The sequence below is a fragment of the Accipiter gentilis genome, chromosome 13, assembly GCF_929443795.1.
Source record: "Accipiter gentilis chromosome 13, bAccGen1.1, whole genome shotgun sequence".
In the NCBI taxonomy this organism is placed as follows: domain Eukaryota; kingdom Metazoa; phylum Chordata; class Aves; order Accipitriformes; family Accipitridae; genus Astur; species Astur gentilis.
The window spans coordinates 5,432,709-5,448,938 of record NC_064892.1 but is presented as its reverse complement, the minus strand read 5'-3'; the positions used below and the strand labels follow the sequence as shown (position 1 = coordinate 5,448,938).

The 16,230-nt window shown below is 44.0% G+C and overlaps 1 protein-coding gene across 7 annotated transcripts in view; it reads left to right on the top strand.

The window, feature by feature from the left end:
- Positions 1 to 1,200: 1,200 nt before the first annotated feature.
- FARP1 (FERM, ARH/RhoGEF and pleckstrin domain protein 1) overlaps positions 1,201 to 16,230 on the top strand; it is a 209,600-nt gene continuing 194,570 nt past the window's right edge. For 4 of the 7 annotated variants that reach the window (XM_049815833.1, XM_049815832.1, XM_049815831.1 and 1 more), the window contains exon 1: positions 1,206 to 1,597. The gene's annotated coding sequence lies outside the window, so the exon portion shown is untranslated. Of the gene's footprint in view, positions 1,598 to 16,230 lie in introns of all 7 variants that reach the window. The other 3 variants (XM_049815836.1, XM_049815834.1, XM_049815837.1) reach the window with 2 other exon arrangements.

Sequence of the window (16,230 nt, the reverse complement as noted above, 5' to 3'; positions counted from 1 at the left end):
AGAGAACTTCAAAGACGTGAAATGTCTCCCCTGCATCACTCATTTGTGTGCACCACCCAGTCTCCTTCCTGAAAAAACATTGGGTAAAAGGCTGGAAAAGGCTCAAAGAGATGCACACCCTAACACTTAAGTTCTGCAAATGGGATAGTGGTGTTTCAAGAGCTGCTGCGTGCAGACAACTATGCTGGTCCTAGGCGTGATGGCCTTTTTGCTATAGCTCCGAATCTTTGAGGGAATGAATGTACAGGGTCTCTGGAAAAGGCATGCCCCCAGCCCCAGCCTTCGCCTGGTGGTCTGTTTTCTAGTCACATACCAGAGCAGAGACTGTTTTGAGAGACAGCCCTTGAAGCCCAGGTTGCCACTACTTGTTAAATTTTACAGTGCTGTGATCTGTGGTTGTCCAAGTAGTAACCATAAACGTGAACAGACCACCCATACACCTAGTCCTTCGGTTTCTCTGGCGTCTCAGGCAAGCCCTTGGGAGGGAGCATGGAGGGATACCTCTCCGTAAATCAAGCACTGATCCGCTCCCCGTTGATTCCTGAGGCCTCCTCCTAAAGCAGAAAAGCTGGGTTATTACTGGGTTTGCACAGGACCCCCTGAGGCCACGTCCTGGTTCCTCCTCAGGGAGCCACCCTGTTTAACAGCCTCTCAGCCCCGGGGCACCGAACCAACTCCCTCTCCAAGGGAGTCCCCGTTCCCCCCTCAGGGCACCTACATCGGACAGTCCCCAAAATCCACAGAAATGGGACAACGATCGCCCAGGGCCTCTCCTCCCCCCCCCACCCTCCTTGCCCCGGGGCAGCAGCTGAAGGCGGGAAAGCCAGGCCCCGCCATCCTCTGCCCCCTCAGCCGCGGGGCTGCAGCCTGCTTTAACCCTTCCCTCACGCCGCCGGCCACCTGGGCGGGCGCTGCTCGCCCCTTCTGCTGCCCGGGAGGAGGAGGAAGGTATCGGGAAGCCCCCCCAGCGCCGCAGGACAGCGGTCGCCGATTCTTCTCCCCCGACGGGCTGCCGGCGTACCTGCAGCCGGGCGGCACCGCCGAGGCGGGGAAGCCCCGCTCCCTCCGCCGCCGAGCAGCGCTGAGCCGAGCGGCCATGGCGAGCCGCCGCCGCCGCCTGTGAACGCTGGAGGGGGCTCTCGGCCGCCTCCTCCCGCCGGCGGCTCCCCCTCCGGGAGGGGGCAGGGTTAGGGGAGGTGCAGCCGCGGCAGCGCGGCGTCCAGTTCCCGCTCCCCCGGTCTGCAGGCGGCAGCAGGACCACCCCCCCCCCCCACCCCCAGCTCTTCCCCTCCCCGTTCCCCCTCCTCCGTCGCCGCCTGCCCCCTTTCTCCTCAGCGCCCAGCCCGGTGGGTTCCCCCCGCTGCAAAGCCGGACATGGCGACCCTGCTCCTGCGAGCCCCCCGCTGTCCTCCTCCTCCTCCTCCTCCTCCTCCTCCCGCCGCCACCACCACCACCACTCCTGCCGCCGCCTTCTCCTTCTCCTCCCCGCGGAGCTTTTAATGGCTCGGACCTCCGGCGGCCAAGCGCGACTGTCCCTGCAACCAGCCGCAACGAGGAGAGCCCGCGGGAGTCCCCGCAAGCCCCAGCCCCGCGAACGGTAAGGGCGGCACGCCGAACAATGGGGCCGGGCGGGAGCGGGAGCGGCTCGGGCGACCGCCCCGGCCGGGCATCCGCGGCGAGGGCTGCGGGGCAGGCGGCGGGACCCGCCCGCGGGGCGGCGAGGGGCGTGAGGGAGCCGGCGGCCGGGACCGACGCCCGCGTCGCTCTCCCCCCACCACCACCCCCACCTCCTCCCCGGGCGGTGACAGCCCGCGGGGCCGCGCTGCCCGGGGCCGCTTAATCCCGTTACCGCGGGTAATCCGCGGGGGAGGCACCGCGCTCCAGCGGCGCCCAGGCCGCCTTCCCTCCCCCGCTTTCCTCAGGCCACCGCGGCCGGGCGCAGTCCGGGCGGCCGCTCCACTTGGTGCCTTTTGTTTCACCCCCCCCCCCCCGGGCTGGGACCCGGACCCGAAGGCGGGGTGTCCTCCCCGGCGCGACTCCCCGAGCGTCCCTGCGGCGGGGCGGGAGCCCTGAGGGGGACGCTGGGCGACGGGCGGAGTTGGAGGGACGGACGTCCCCATTGGAAAGGTTTAGCCCGGGCAGGCAGCCGGCGGGGAGGTGCCGCTCCGGGGCGGGTGGTGAGGGGGGGAACGACACGGACGTGCGAGGGCAGCGCTCCTCCTTCCCCGCCTCGGCCCCAGGGAGGCTCGGGGAGGACGGGACGGCCCAGCCCGGCAGGCGGTGGTGGTGGTGGGCTCGGGCTCCCCGCTCGCCCCCCGGCCCAGCGCCGGCTTCCCTGAGGAGGCTGTGGAGGGCGGCAGCCCGGTGGTCCCTCCGCCTTCACGCCCCAGGGGTGCGCCGAGGTGGCTCCGGCCTGGTTTTTCCCTCGACGCCTCCGCCATCGCCTCGCCCGAGCTGGAAAGTTCGCCGCTTTCAAAACCGAGTGTTTCCCGCTCTTCGGTATGGTCAGCTTCGAGCGGCCGTGAAACGCTGGGGAAAGTTTTGAGCAAACGGAAGTTTATTTTCAGAGTGGGAGCTCATGTGTAGTAGGCCTTATCTTTTGTGATTCGGCTGCTTTTCTTTTCTTTTCTTTTTTTTTTTTTTTTTTTCTTTAAAGCAGACGCAAACTCTGTGGAGCTTTTTTTAAAGTTGCCAGATTTGCTTGATTGCTGGCAAGAAATAAATGAAACGCGTAGCGTATCTTTTTCGGTCACAGCCTTCTTACCGGGGTTTCCTTCAAAGAGATTTGTCCCTGGAGGGTGAAAAGATGATTGCTCTAAAGGAACAGTATCACTCAGCTGTTTTATTATTTGCATCTCTCAGATACTTTGACTCTTGCTCCTTGTATTGCTTCCAATATGTGTTTACAGCAAGCAGCTGATGTTGGAATCAAGCCAACAAAAGCAAAATTCTGAAGGAGTCCAGTTAAGAAAAGCCCCAAACTTTCCCTTGAACTAAGATAGCCCCTTCCCCTGCTGAAGGATGTTTACGTGAGAACTGCGCTATCTAGCTAATTAGTGGGTCTGAGCCTTTTTAGAAATGGTCCCGCGTACCAAGAAAGTAGAAAATCCTCTTAGCTATGCCTCACATGTCCGACCTGATGGGGTCTCGAAACTCTGCGCTGGGAGCTGCGCGTGCTGTGCCCGCCGTGTTGCATCCTGGGGCTTGTAGTTACCTCGACATGCACCTCGCTGGTAAGCTCAGTGTGTGTAAGGACCGGGCTGCTACTGAGGCCAGGTGAGAGTTTGCCTTCCCTCTTTGCCCTGGCTTTCCCTGGTGTCAGAAGTGTCTGGTCCAGTGCTGAGCAAAGTGTCGCAACTCTGTGGCTTGGGATGTTAATGTTTTTGCTTTCTAATCCAGAGCTTTGTTCTCTTAGGTATGGTTTTGTTCTAGGATTGGGTAGAGTCTCTTTTCTTTCCTTTGCGGACAGCAGAGATGAGGGGTTATATGTAATACACTGAATTATGATGGCTATTTCTGAAAGCTCAGACATGCTATATCAGCCCAAACACACTGTAAATTCTTTTATCCCCACAGACCTTAAGTTCAAGTGTACCTGTGGAAGGGAACATGGGCAGTAGGGCCAACTGTTGTCATCAGGGGAAGGGGCTAGAAAGCTGTATTTCTCTGCTCATTTTTTTTAGTATCTTGTGTATAGCCAATTAAATTGTGGGCTTTTTTCTTCTGCAGTCTGTTTTCTTGAACAAACCGAATAAACTAGGAAAGTGGGCAGAATGTTTTAACAGACAGTAACATGGCACTTCAAAATGGCAAAAGTTGGTAAGAGATTGAATGTGTAATACCAAAGCCTGACGTTTATTTAATGGCTGGACTTCAAATTGGAAATCTTCCCCCCCCCCAGTTGACACAGTTCATTAGTCATTTTGTAATCAATATCTTAAAGCGTGCTACTTGTAACCAAACTTTTTGAAGGAAAATTGTGGATGATAAATGACCAAAGGGGAAACATCACTCAAATGTGATGGTTTGAAAAAGAAAAGAGAAAGACTTGCTTTAGGGGATGTATTTCAGCATTAAAATTCAGATGGAGAATTCTGAATTTATAGAGCTATTCAGTAAATTTTCCCTGCTGATTTTAGAGTAATTTGACATAGGGAAAAAATCCAAACTTCCACTTAAGAAATTCATATATGATGAAAATTAGCAGCTCTTTTTAAAAAAAAATGAAAATTCTTGACACTGATGAATATGAGGCTGCCAGTGCTGGCAGCTTTTTGGATTATGTATGCTTCGTGATGGAGCTATGCAAAAGAAATGCTTCTCTGGTTTGAAATATCTTTGCATTAAGTCTTTGGCTTGCTCTTGGGCATGGATTTCTGAAAGGGACTGACTGGTGCAGTGACTTCCAAACTGGGATCTGTTAGCGCATGAAGCTGGGGAAGATAGTCCATGGGACCCTATTGTTTTCACAGTGTTGGCAGTGACAAGTTGGCTGGTGGGCAGAGAAATTTCAGGGCTGCCAGTGGGCTAAAGAATCATGTGCATGTCGCTGGCTGAGTGTGTCCCCTCAGGTTTTGCAGGGTGGAAAACTGTGCAGAGAATGATGTTATGTCTTCTCCGGCTGTTAATGGTTGTCCGTCCCTCTTTCCCGAGACTGGAATTTGAAGTGCAGGTCAGTGCTCTGACCTCATCCTCCCCTCTGCTTCGCTTGGAGGAATGCAGATCTGTGTCTTGCTGACTGCAGTGGAGATCTGGATCCAGAACTTTGGTGGAGTTGACTCATCTTTTCAAACTTATATTTGTAATTAAGAAGTGTTTTTTGCAGCTATAGGATTGGGTTGCAAAACCTGATTATATACATAAATTAAGTTCTAGTGGATGTTTTCTGCAGTTAAACCTCTGCATTATTAATCTTGGTTACATTCTAGTGCAGAATCAATGTATTTGCATTATAGTTTTCCTACTGTGCTTTGATGTTAGTGATAGGGACTAAACTTACTGGTTTTGGTTTCTGGTTTGTTTTTTCATGGTGCCTGTCTATGCCAGTGTCCTTACTTTATATTGTCTTTTTTTAGAAGAGCATGATAAATATGCTGTTTATTGAATTTGGGTCCACCAACTTGTCCTGCTTTTTCTGTTTCTTCTTTTAGAAATTGGCATATTTATCTTAAAAGGGCCTTTCCAGACTTAATTTCATGACTTTGAAAGGTTGCAGTTTGTGTATTTTCTCTTTCTTTTTTTTTTTTTTTTCTCATGTACTGTTCTGACTGGTAGGTGCTGAGTAGATGGTGAAGTTTATAGTGTACAGATGAACTGCTGAATTAGGGAGAGTAAAGGGGCAACTTGCTTTTCTGGTTGTGAAGGCAGAGAAGACTAATTAGAGGGGTATAAAAGGTCATCTTGCTCAGTCAGCTTTGAATTTGTGCAAAATGTCAGCAAATTTGGCCTGCAGAAATGTAGACGAATCAGACAATTAGGTCAGTCTTTATCAGATGTGGGCACTATCTTGTTTGTAATCAATTGCAGCATGATGAGCTTTTTAGCCTTCTCTATAATGAAGTAGACTTGATTAAATATTATGAGAAATGAAAATATGACATGCCTTTTGGGGGATTTGAGAAATGGGGTATGCAACTATTTATTTTTTTTTTGGTCTGGAAATAAAAGTGGGGGAAATTATTTTTAATGTTTTGTTGTCAAAAAAGACTTCAAGAAAAGAAGAATTGTGGCTCTGTTAGTTGGTACTCAAATAAAATGAAGCTTTGTTGGTGAAGTTCATGGAGGTGCTACAGTTCTGTTTTCTGTTGATCTCGGAGGGAACTGTGATTTTTGTAATGTGCTCTTGAATGTTACACAGTGAAGTCTGTACAGTAAAATCGTTTTTTGTGTCACTGTATAAAATGGAGGAAAGAACTTTCTCAAGCCATGAAATCTGGATACTGAGGTTTGCAGTAGAAGATTTCTGTACAATACGTGTTTGTTACTAGGCATGAGCAATACTTGGCGGGGTTGGGTGGTATTTTAGTATAAGGCAGGGATGGTGTTTCCAGACAGTGTTTTCTTTCCCTGCTTATAAATCCAGTGTAGTGGTAAAGCCCACTGAAAGGTGGGAGATGTTGTCTCTGAGATAGTGTTGCTGATTCCCTTACTGGTGATGCCTTGCATGTGTAGCACTCTGCTGCTTGCCGTTAAAATCAGGTTTTTTGCTACCTCGACATCAGTGCTGCACGTCCCATGGTACAAGATTTCAAGATTTCTCAAATGAGTAGTAATGTTAACGATGATTTCCATCCCAGTTTCCTTCCAAATATGCTGACTCGGAGCGGGGGGGGCGGCAAGTAATGATTTGGACCTTGCAGGGTGACTGACTTTGCCATAATGAAAGCACATCAAGGGACTATTACACACCAATTTGATGCGTGGTTCTACAGTCTTGTAAGGCTCTTTAAATTGCCGTTTCAAGCTCTCTCCCTCATTGGCTATGTTAACACAGAAGTGAAGAGGGTAGGTCTTGTAACCAAAGGGGACCTTCCCCTCCTCTCCCAAGGTTTAGGTCTCCCCGAAGCATCTATTTCTATAATACACAAGGTATTTAGGTGTGTAATACACAAAGTATTACAGAGATTCTGCAGCTGGAGATGTCACATGGACAGGTCTGACTTTCTGAACAGAGAGATTAGTAGCAAGCCACCCCTGCTTGAAACAACTGCATTTGAGTGCAGGCACTATGCTCTGTACGCCTAGAAAAAATGGGATCGCTGCCTGTGGGACAAACTGCTCGAGTACCTGGATTGTCTTGTACTAAACACTGCTAGGGAAGAGCACACATTTTTATAGGTCAAAAGATGACTTAGTGGTAATCTGGAAAACCTAGCAGTAATAGGAGAAAGTTGGTGTTGTTGAGTGCTTCCTTCTCCAGTCTGGGGCTGCTGCTTCTTGCTGGGCACTGTCAGCCTTTCTGTGTCTTTCACTCCTGATTACTGCAGGACCAGTTGTTTGATCGCTGGTCACTAATAATACTGACGACTGTGTCTCCTTAATCAAAGATTCTTATTTTCAGTCACCTGCACCACAGGCACAGGTCAAGAAGACATTTGTCAATTTATTCAAATAGCAAGCGTGGCACAAAGGGTCTAGCTGCTCAGTAACCTGTGTGTGTTTATTTGCCTCTTTCCGCTCTGCATCGTGCATTTTTCTGTTGGTTATGTTCTTTCAAATAAATTTTTTTCTGTGCCTGGATTAAGCACTTGAGCTGCCGACATTGTGTGTTCATTTCTTCCATCTCTGAGTGTTGTTTTTGGACATGTCCCAGCCTTCCGTCTCCCCACTGAACAATACCAAAGGTGTTCCATGGGGACCTTTGCTAGCCCAGCAATGGAGCACTGGCAGGCTGCTCATTAGTCTTTTATGTCTCTCCTTATCAGTTTTACTGTGGAACTCCCTATCGCTTCGGTTGCATATGTTAGAATAATTACGCTTCCTGTTCGACAGGTTTGTATGGCATTGATTTTGGCCTGAAAGTTCAGGGGAGGGGAAGGTTGCTATTAAATTGTATGAAATGGCAAGTATGTCTTTTCCATTACGAGGTGGGTTTAAAACATAGGCTTGCACAAAGAGAGGCAGGAATGCCAAGCAAACTTTCATGTTATTTACATAGGAGGTGTTTTCCCTTGCATTAGTAAATAAGTGAAAATAAATCTTGAAAATAAACCTCTTTTAAGAGGAAAAGAGGATGTGCTGATATCACTATTCAGTTGGAACGGGGCTTCCCATCATTCAGAGGCTCTGGGAACACAGCAGGTATCAGACAGACTTGGAGCATTTCCCTGGCCACCCTGGTCTTCCTACAATTATGGGAAGGGGGGATGGGGTGTCTTTTGGGGGTTGAGGATTTTTTTCTGTTCATCTTTCTTATTTCTTGAATTATCCTGGAGTTTGCTGCTGCTTACGGCTTACCATCAAAGTGAAGTGAATTTGATTTGGTTTTGTTTTGTTAATTCTCTGCAGTCTTATCATTGCAATAACAGTGATTACCACTGAGAAGTCTCTGGCTGGCTCTTGCTGTGGTGTATAATACTAGTGTCTTTTTCAGATTAAGGAAAAGTATGATTTGTTTAGTTTGTCCTGCCTGAAGTTATTTTCTCAAACATCAAGGCTAAAAAGAAAGGTAAAGCTCTTGTAAAAGTAAGAATCTGCAGAAGTTGTGTTTTCTCTCAGGAGTTTCCTATTTTCCAGGGAGCAGTTATTATTCAGGCTCTTTATGATATGAAAAATATAAAGGGAGAACGGGGAGGGGGGGGATTCAGTTGCCGTACATTTTAGAGAATTAAGAGTGTATATAACATTACGTAGCAAGTAGTCTCAATGCATTATGGTAGTTAAACCTATTTTGTGCAAATCTGTAAGATTAGCCTCTTTGGAGGTTATTTGCAGTCTTTTTATTTGAAGACCTCTGCTCCTATCCTATCTTTGTGGAAATTCCTCTTGAAAATCTGTGGTTTGCATTGTGTTTGTAAGACCTGAAACCATTGATGTTTACCTTAAAATGTTAAACATTCAATAGTTTTGTTGTTTTTTAAACAGAGGCATCAGTATGTGCATGTAGGAAGATCAACTGTATGGTTGTGCTGTTGTAACCCGTGTTGTTCATTAGCCATTTTTTACAGCTTAGCTGAATTAAATAGTGTAATCTGGAAAGTAAAATTGGTTAATGTTTTGGTGCAGAGCGCCATTTTTTTCTCCTTGCGTCCTTTGAAATGTTGAGCATAATTTTCAGTACTATGAAAAAAAATATACTAGAAACCATGAAAAGAAATATAAAACAAGCAAAAAGGAAAAGATACCTAGAATGTACAGTCAATAAATATTAAAACTGAAGCTAGCAGAAGATATCCTCAAAGTGCCTCAACAGTAAATAAATAAATAAGACAAAGACAAAGCAGATGGTGTGATAGTATTGCAGTGGAAAGAAGGGCAAGTGACTCTGCCATTTGAATATAAAAAAGGTTTTAAAAGGCATTCTAATTAAGTGCTGCTCACAGATCTGCATTTACTAATAATATTTGAATTTTGAGATAAGTCACAAGTGACAAAATTCCAAGGATATAGGATCTGTTTGCCTAAAACATGAGAGTTGGAAGTGAACCTCTGAGAGAAGATTTTCTAAACAGACTTGTAGGAGAGAAGTTGCTGATGGTAACTTTATGGGGCAGGTTTTTCTACCTCTTTTTTTTTTTTTTTTCATATTATCTACAATTAAGACTTGAATGGTAATGCTGCCTCTCTGTTTCCGACTATTCTCTGTCTATACTTCTGTAAACTGTTAGGCAACTCCAACCATGTTAGACAAACCATGAAGCTTAATTAAAAAATAAGTGCTAGATAGAGGAGAGCCTCAAATCACTGCAGCTGTTGCTGGAGGTCATCTGTGTTGCTTGTCAGCTGCCCGATCAGCACATGTGTTGGCTGGGCAGTCACATAGGTACTGCTCAAAGCAAATGCAGCCTCATGCTATCTCATTAGCAGTGAGTAAATGGGATAGCATTGGGAAGGCTGGCAGGACAGGAGGTGTGTGGTGGAGTGAGCCGTGCAGCAGCTGGCTTTTTGTCATGTGGGGGCTGAGGGAAGACTATTAGTTGGGTGGAAACCAGTTTTTATTAGCTCCGTTGGCCACCAGGCGTGAGCACGTTGACATAGTGGCTCATAGTGGGGAGGAAACAAACCTAGTCCTAATGAAGCCTGTCCAGAAAGTGAAATCTGTATCAAAAACCTTGGCTTCATTGACACCAAGCGCAGTTTCCCACAGTTATCTGGAAATGCTTCCCGTAGCCATGAAGCAGTGTGCCTTTATCCGGTGAAGTACCAAAGCGATGGTGCAAGAGCAGGATATCTGTGTGAAGTTTACCTCCAGTTGCCCAGCTTTTAAAGTGCAAATAAAGGACTAGTTCAGATTCTGAACCAGGAAATTTTCAGTCAGGCAATACCCTGAATATGAGCATTTCTTCCTTAATTTTGCGTACAGTGACTGCACACTAAGGCACCAGAGAAATCATTGGAGCAGTTTCTAGTAGTAATAACGCTTCAAGGATCACTTGAAGCAATGGATGAGCAAATGACGCTTGATGGTAGCTCTCGGCTTGAGAAAACCCAACACAGGGAAGCCATTCCTGTCCTCCTGAATGAAGAGATAGTGCATCATGCAGGAGAGCTAGGGACTAATTGTGGTATGCTACCAGTGCATGACTGAAAAATTGAATCACCGTTGTGGTGGAGTAGTGTATGTGTATGTGTTTGCTCATATGATGAGAAGATGCGAGTTCAGAAACATTTTCTTTTTCTGGAACCAAGTTGTTGACTTTTCATTTTCCTCTGATTTAAAAAAACAAAGAAAGCCAACAGTCTATATATTCAAGAAAATTCAGACGTGTATGTGAAAGCCTTAAAACAATGCAGTATTGTTCTTAATCAAGTATTTGCTAGGGTTGCTTTGGCACTCTTAGATCTGTTGGTAAAATTTCTTTGCGTGGTAGATAAAACTACCAAATTTTCCTTCAAAGTTGCTTACCTTAAAAGTGAGAGTAATGTTTGAAAATACATATTTTATGTTGTTTAAAATATTTAAAGCAGAAAATAGGTGATGTGATGAGAACAGCTAATACACAGACAAGGAGTACCCTAATTGAAGCTGAAGTAGTTAGCTATAGTGAGCTAACTATAACTAAGGTGAGCTGTTTGTGTACCACAATAAATGAATGTAACAGAACTACAGTGTCATGTAAAGAAAATAACAGGGAGAGCTAGGTATGCCCCTTCATCTTTGGATTCAGATTCTCTGCAAAATCAGTGTGATATGAGGATATTTATAGCTGCAAGATTAGATTATGTCTGTCCTTCAGGAAAGCTCAAAGAATTTTCATTTTAGTGTAAACATAATTCAATAGAAAAAATCCTGAAAAAGAGTCTATATTCTACTTTTCTGCGTGCTTTTGTCAAAACAAAAATGCCCCCTCCAACTTGAACAAAGTTCTTTCCGCTTAAAAGCACCCCAAGGTTGGAACTGAAGCCTGGATGTGTGCTGCGAAGGGAAAATGGTAGCTCTACATCTAAAAAATGTCTACAGAAAAATGTAAACTGCTACTAGAAGTTTTAAAGCCTCCTATCTGTGGCGGTTCTGGGCGAGCCTCAGAGCAGAATGAATTTCAGAGAATGGTCATCTGAAAACGGTCCCAGCTTGGCAAGGAAAATGTGATTTGCAGACATGGAAGAGAAAATTAATCAGAATAATAGGTCTGGCCCTTGCAAGCAGATTGAGCCTAATGAAATTAATATCTGAAAATTAATTATAAAACCAACCTGATAATATATAACAGGACCTAAGAGGATGTTTTAAAATCTGAAAGTATCTCCAGGATTTTTCTGCAGAAGAGTTCCCAGGAGTGGAAGAAGAATATCTGCTTTTGTTTTCCCACAGAATATTTGAGTTGCAGTAAGCAACCTTGCTTCACTAGTGTGCATATGTTTCCTGTTGCAATCAAGTGACAGTTTGACTTAACTTGGAAAAGGCTGAAATGCCTGAGAGCTGGATTGTACAGTATCATCTGGGTAAAAGTTTCCTAAAGTCTTTTGGCAGTGTCTGACTTTTGTGAAACAAAATATGCTGCAGCAATTTATAATTTGTATGTGTGTATATTAACCAATGAGTGAATTTATTCTAAGCATTAAATTGCTTATTTATGGCAAATCCTAGAATAGCTTATTTTTTTCGTTAGACTTTCAGGCTAAATTTAATTGGAATTTCGTCAGGAGGACAAACTAGTCTGGTTACTTTTGAATGTGCTTAAGGAAGGTTTCATAACTCCTTTGTTGGTATTCCTCCAGTAAGGCCTGATCTTTTTTTATCTATGAAGTTTAAAGCTTGAGGGGACAATAAAGACTCAAATCAATTGGAAGTAATTGCAACTAGATCATCAGCATAGTTTTGTTTAATTTACAGTGTTTATTTAGTGCTCTCCTGTTGAGGAAGTTTAATCAAATTCCTCCTGCTGTGGGGGACTGCAGGGAAGAATAGCAACGATCCGGGTGCTTGTTTTGAGGACTCTACCTTATATATATCTGTAATTCTGTGTTTGGGAAAGAAAGATTTTTAATACCGGGTGTGGTGGTTGGAGTGGTTTCTCTGTAACTGGGCATGAGGACACAGGGGCTCGCTTTTGGCTGGGTGCTTTCAGTGAGGCCAGGCTTGTCCCCCATTGATGCTCTGAAAGCATTGAGAGAGGAGCTCTGCTTTTAAATTTAAGTCACACAGCAACGTAGGTGAAATGAGTCCTTTGCATGTTAATACATTGAATACAATTGTATTAATACCACGTCCCTGCTATTTTGGAATAGACAGAATAGCCTTTAGAAGCTCTTAGTTCACTGCTTGTTGTTCGTATTTCTTGTTTAAGTGTGCTGTGTTACGGTGCTCATCTTTGAGGGCTGTGTTGGTGGTGCCTGGTGCAATATTACACAGTGCAGAGCTAGAATCCTTAACCCCAAAGTTTGAGAGCCTGTGCTCTATGGGACAGCTTCAGGCTGTTTTCTTCAGGGAATAAGATTTGATGGGGACAGTTGAAAAGCAAAAGTCTTGACCTTTGAATGTGTGGAACGTTGTGGAGAATTATCCTTACCCAATATGCAATTAGCTCATGTTAGAGGAAAGAACAGTAACCCATTTCTTTGTGCCTGTTTCTTTTGTCTACCCTTTATGTCCCCTTTATTTCCCCTCCTCGAAATTCCCATATGCATATACTCTCAGTGTTTTAGCACTATGTATGTTTTTTTTCCTGATTCACTAATAAGGCTGAATTTCTTTCAGGGTGAAAGAAAAACATGATGTAAATCAAGGTTCTGTGATTCTATTTCTGCACATCATGTGTGCTGTTGTTGGCAGTCTTGGGAAGAACCATTCCTCTTGTCTTAGTTTTAACATCAGTTTGTGCAAAAAAATAAACCCAACAATATTGTTGCCATTGCAAGGCTGAGATTAGGAAAATGTACTTAATCACTAGAATTAATGAATTCACGGCTTTTCTTCTTGAAATAGAGGGCAAAGAGTCTGCAATCTGAATTATTCCTTTAATGAAGGTGGGATGTCACTGATGCTACTTTTATCAGGTTTTCAGGTACTAAGAGTTATTTGATGTTCTCCAAACCTGGCTACGTTGATTATTTGTACAATATTTACTTGGTTTTCATTCTTTAATTCTATGCATGTTTTTATTTCCCAGCCCCTTTTTTTAATGCAGTTACTATCTGTGACAGCATTCTATAGTATTTATCCATAATATTTGTATTTATCTCTTCCATTGATAAGCTAAATGTGAGGGAAGGACACACTGTTTATGTTTTGTAAAGTTTCAGTAAGCTTATAGCCAAAACTGTTGCTGGTATAGAGTCCCGGAACTCTTTAGCTGTTCATTTACATCTTCAACAAAAGTGTAAGTATGTAAGTTTTGAGTAATGCTCTTTTTCCATTAGTCCTACAGTTTTCTTAACAGTAAGGAAGGAATGCAAATCTTTGGAGACTCATCTGGGGTTTTGATGGCCCAATAAAACTAAAATTTTTTTGGCAGGAAGCCTTTAAACGCTGCAACAGATCTTGCGTATGATTGGTATGATTTAGAAAGACTACAAATGGCAAGCCCAGTATTGGACAGTTATACTGATGGATTTTTTTTTTTTAGAGGCTTTTTTCCCTTCTCCCCTGTAGCAGAGTACAGTCAGCTGAAGATTTTCTTTGTGATCATCACAAGATTCAAATTTAAAATGGTTTTTAAATTTTGTGCTTTGTCATGTAAGTTCTACATGCACATTGTTGTATACCATATGATTAAGAAAAACTTCAAGAAACATGGAGTGATTGTGAGACAATTATCAGCTACTAAGAGAATCTGAGTATTAATGTCCCTGATTTCTTTCTTTCTTTCCTTATTTTATTCAGTCATTTTTCCACTAAGGGAAATCCATCTAATTATTTTTTTTCCCACGGATTTACAAATCAGTATCTTTTCCCGTCACTTAACAGATCAGGCACCTTGAACAGTAAACACAGTGTATCTTCTACTCTGTAGTGGATGGGACTTTATATTCTCAATGCTAATCACCCTTGATATTACCAGCTTCAATTTTTGTTCAGTGATTTGTAGGATGAGGTTCCTGTTGTTTCCGTTGCCTGCAGAGCTGTGTTTTCAGTGACTGACTGAAGGACAAGTTTTAGGTAACTACAGGCTTAAGGCACTGTTTGTAGGAATCTTGTCAGTGGTCCTAAATTGTCTTTTCTGTATCCATAATCTGATTGAAAGGTGCTCTCTGTCAGGACTGATTTTTTTTTTTTTTTTTGTTCAGGCTTCTTTCAGGTGTCTTAAATACCACTGCTTCCATTAAAAGAAAAAAACCCAACAACAACAAAAATCTACTCCATGGTTTACGATCTTATTGTTGGGGATTTTTTCTACTGGTAAACTGGTCTGTGTAAAACTGCTCTAATTCTTCCTAAATCTTTAAACTTCCCACTCAACTTGCAGACCAAATCCCTTACATGCTCCTACGCTTTATTATCCTGCAGACGGTTTGTTCCCTTGCTGCTCTGCTGTGGCAGTCGTCTTGGTTCCCTGGGAAGCTTTTGTTCTGCTCTGGGTTGTCCGGTTCTAGTACAGAGAGTTACTTGCGGCACGGAGTCCTCCTGAAGGACTCGCTGTGTTGGGGTTTGTCTTCATGGCAGTTGGCTTTCCAGGAAGATGATGTGCAACCTAGTTACTGGACCAGTAGAGATCTGTCAGTCTCTCTGCTTCTGAATTTTAATAATTCTTCTCTAACTGCTATCTTCCATGTTATATAAAATATTCCATACATTTGTTTTCTTGAAATGTAATTAATCATTATTTTTATGCTGAGCTAAAGCAGTTTGTGATTAATAACCTCAAGGTTCCTTTTTGTTACCATACACTTAGGCATTTTATCTGTGTTAGTAAGGCATGATGACCTATTTTGGTTAGTATGTCTGTTTTTTGAGCTGAAGGATGATAGCAGACGTGTTTGTTGGAATGTCTTGGGTATGCTAGAGACAAAAAAGGGGAGTAAAATACAAAAAATGTTAGTGGAGCGGGGGTTCTGTTCCATAAGATGTTAGAAGCATGTTAGACTATGAAAGCGGTAAAGTGTCAATCTTGTTTTTAAAAACTGTCTTTAATAAGGAGTTCATTTATATACTTCTGATCATTCTAAGACCCTTCAAGCAAGCCTGACTTTGGTACAGTAATTCAGTAAGGTGCTGCTATGCCCTACATCCATTAACAGAGGTTCTCTGCTGCCTGGCTGTATGTATTCCTTACTGACTAAGACGGCCACTAATTTTTTTTTTATTAGATGAATGCAACTTTGAAGGCTCCTCACTGAATGAGTCCATTAAGAGAGCTGCCTAAAGGATATCTTAGTTTTGCAGAACATGCGAAAGCCAGAGTCACTTTGCAAGCTGAGGGCTGTGGTAACATACTATTTATTTCCCTTAAAGCAATATTGCATTTGGCTGTTCTGCTGGTTCTTCATGCTTAGAATTTACTAATCGAGGGGAAAAGACTTTAAAAGGACTGAATGATCATACCCGTACTTTTTTTTTTGTTACGTTGTCTTCCATTAAGGAAAAAAAAAAATCCCTTTTTTTTCCCCTTATTAAGGTCTAACAACCTCATAGGTAGTTGTTGTTTATCCATTTCCCTATCTTAAGCACTTCAGACAGGTGAGAACAGAGCCATAAGCCTCCCAAATTGTACACATAGTTAGTATTCTCTAACTGACTAACTAGTTCTAGTAGTTGCTAGACTACATGCTTTGTTGCAAGAAGGGTGAAAACTTCAGGTTTATGACTGTGTGTCTACTTTGTCTAGTAACAGCCTCAGTGGTTTTTCTAGCAGCCTTATTTAAACTTGACTTGGTGAACAAAGAAGTTTAATTCACTTAGAGGCTGAACTTTCTGCGGCAATGATACAGGCAAAACTGCGTAGGCTTGGTAAATGGGGATGAAACCCAGGATCCACCAGAGCAAACTGAGGAGATAATGAGAATCGTGAAACTGCAGGGTTTGGCCTTGAACACAGCTGATAACTGAAGGGTAGGAACAGTTTATCTTCCGACCATGGGATGTTCCTGCTGACCTTGCTGTGTTGCATGGGCTGAGAATAGTGCGGTTTTCCC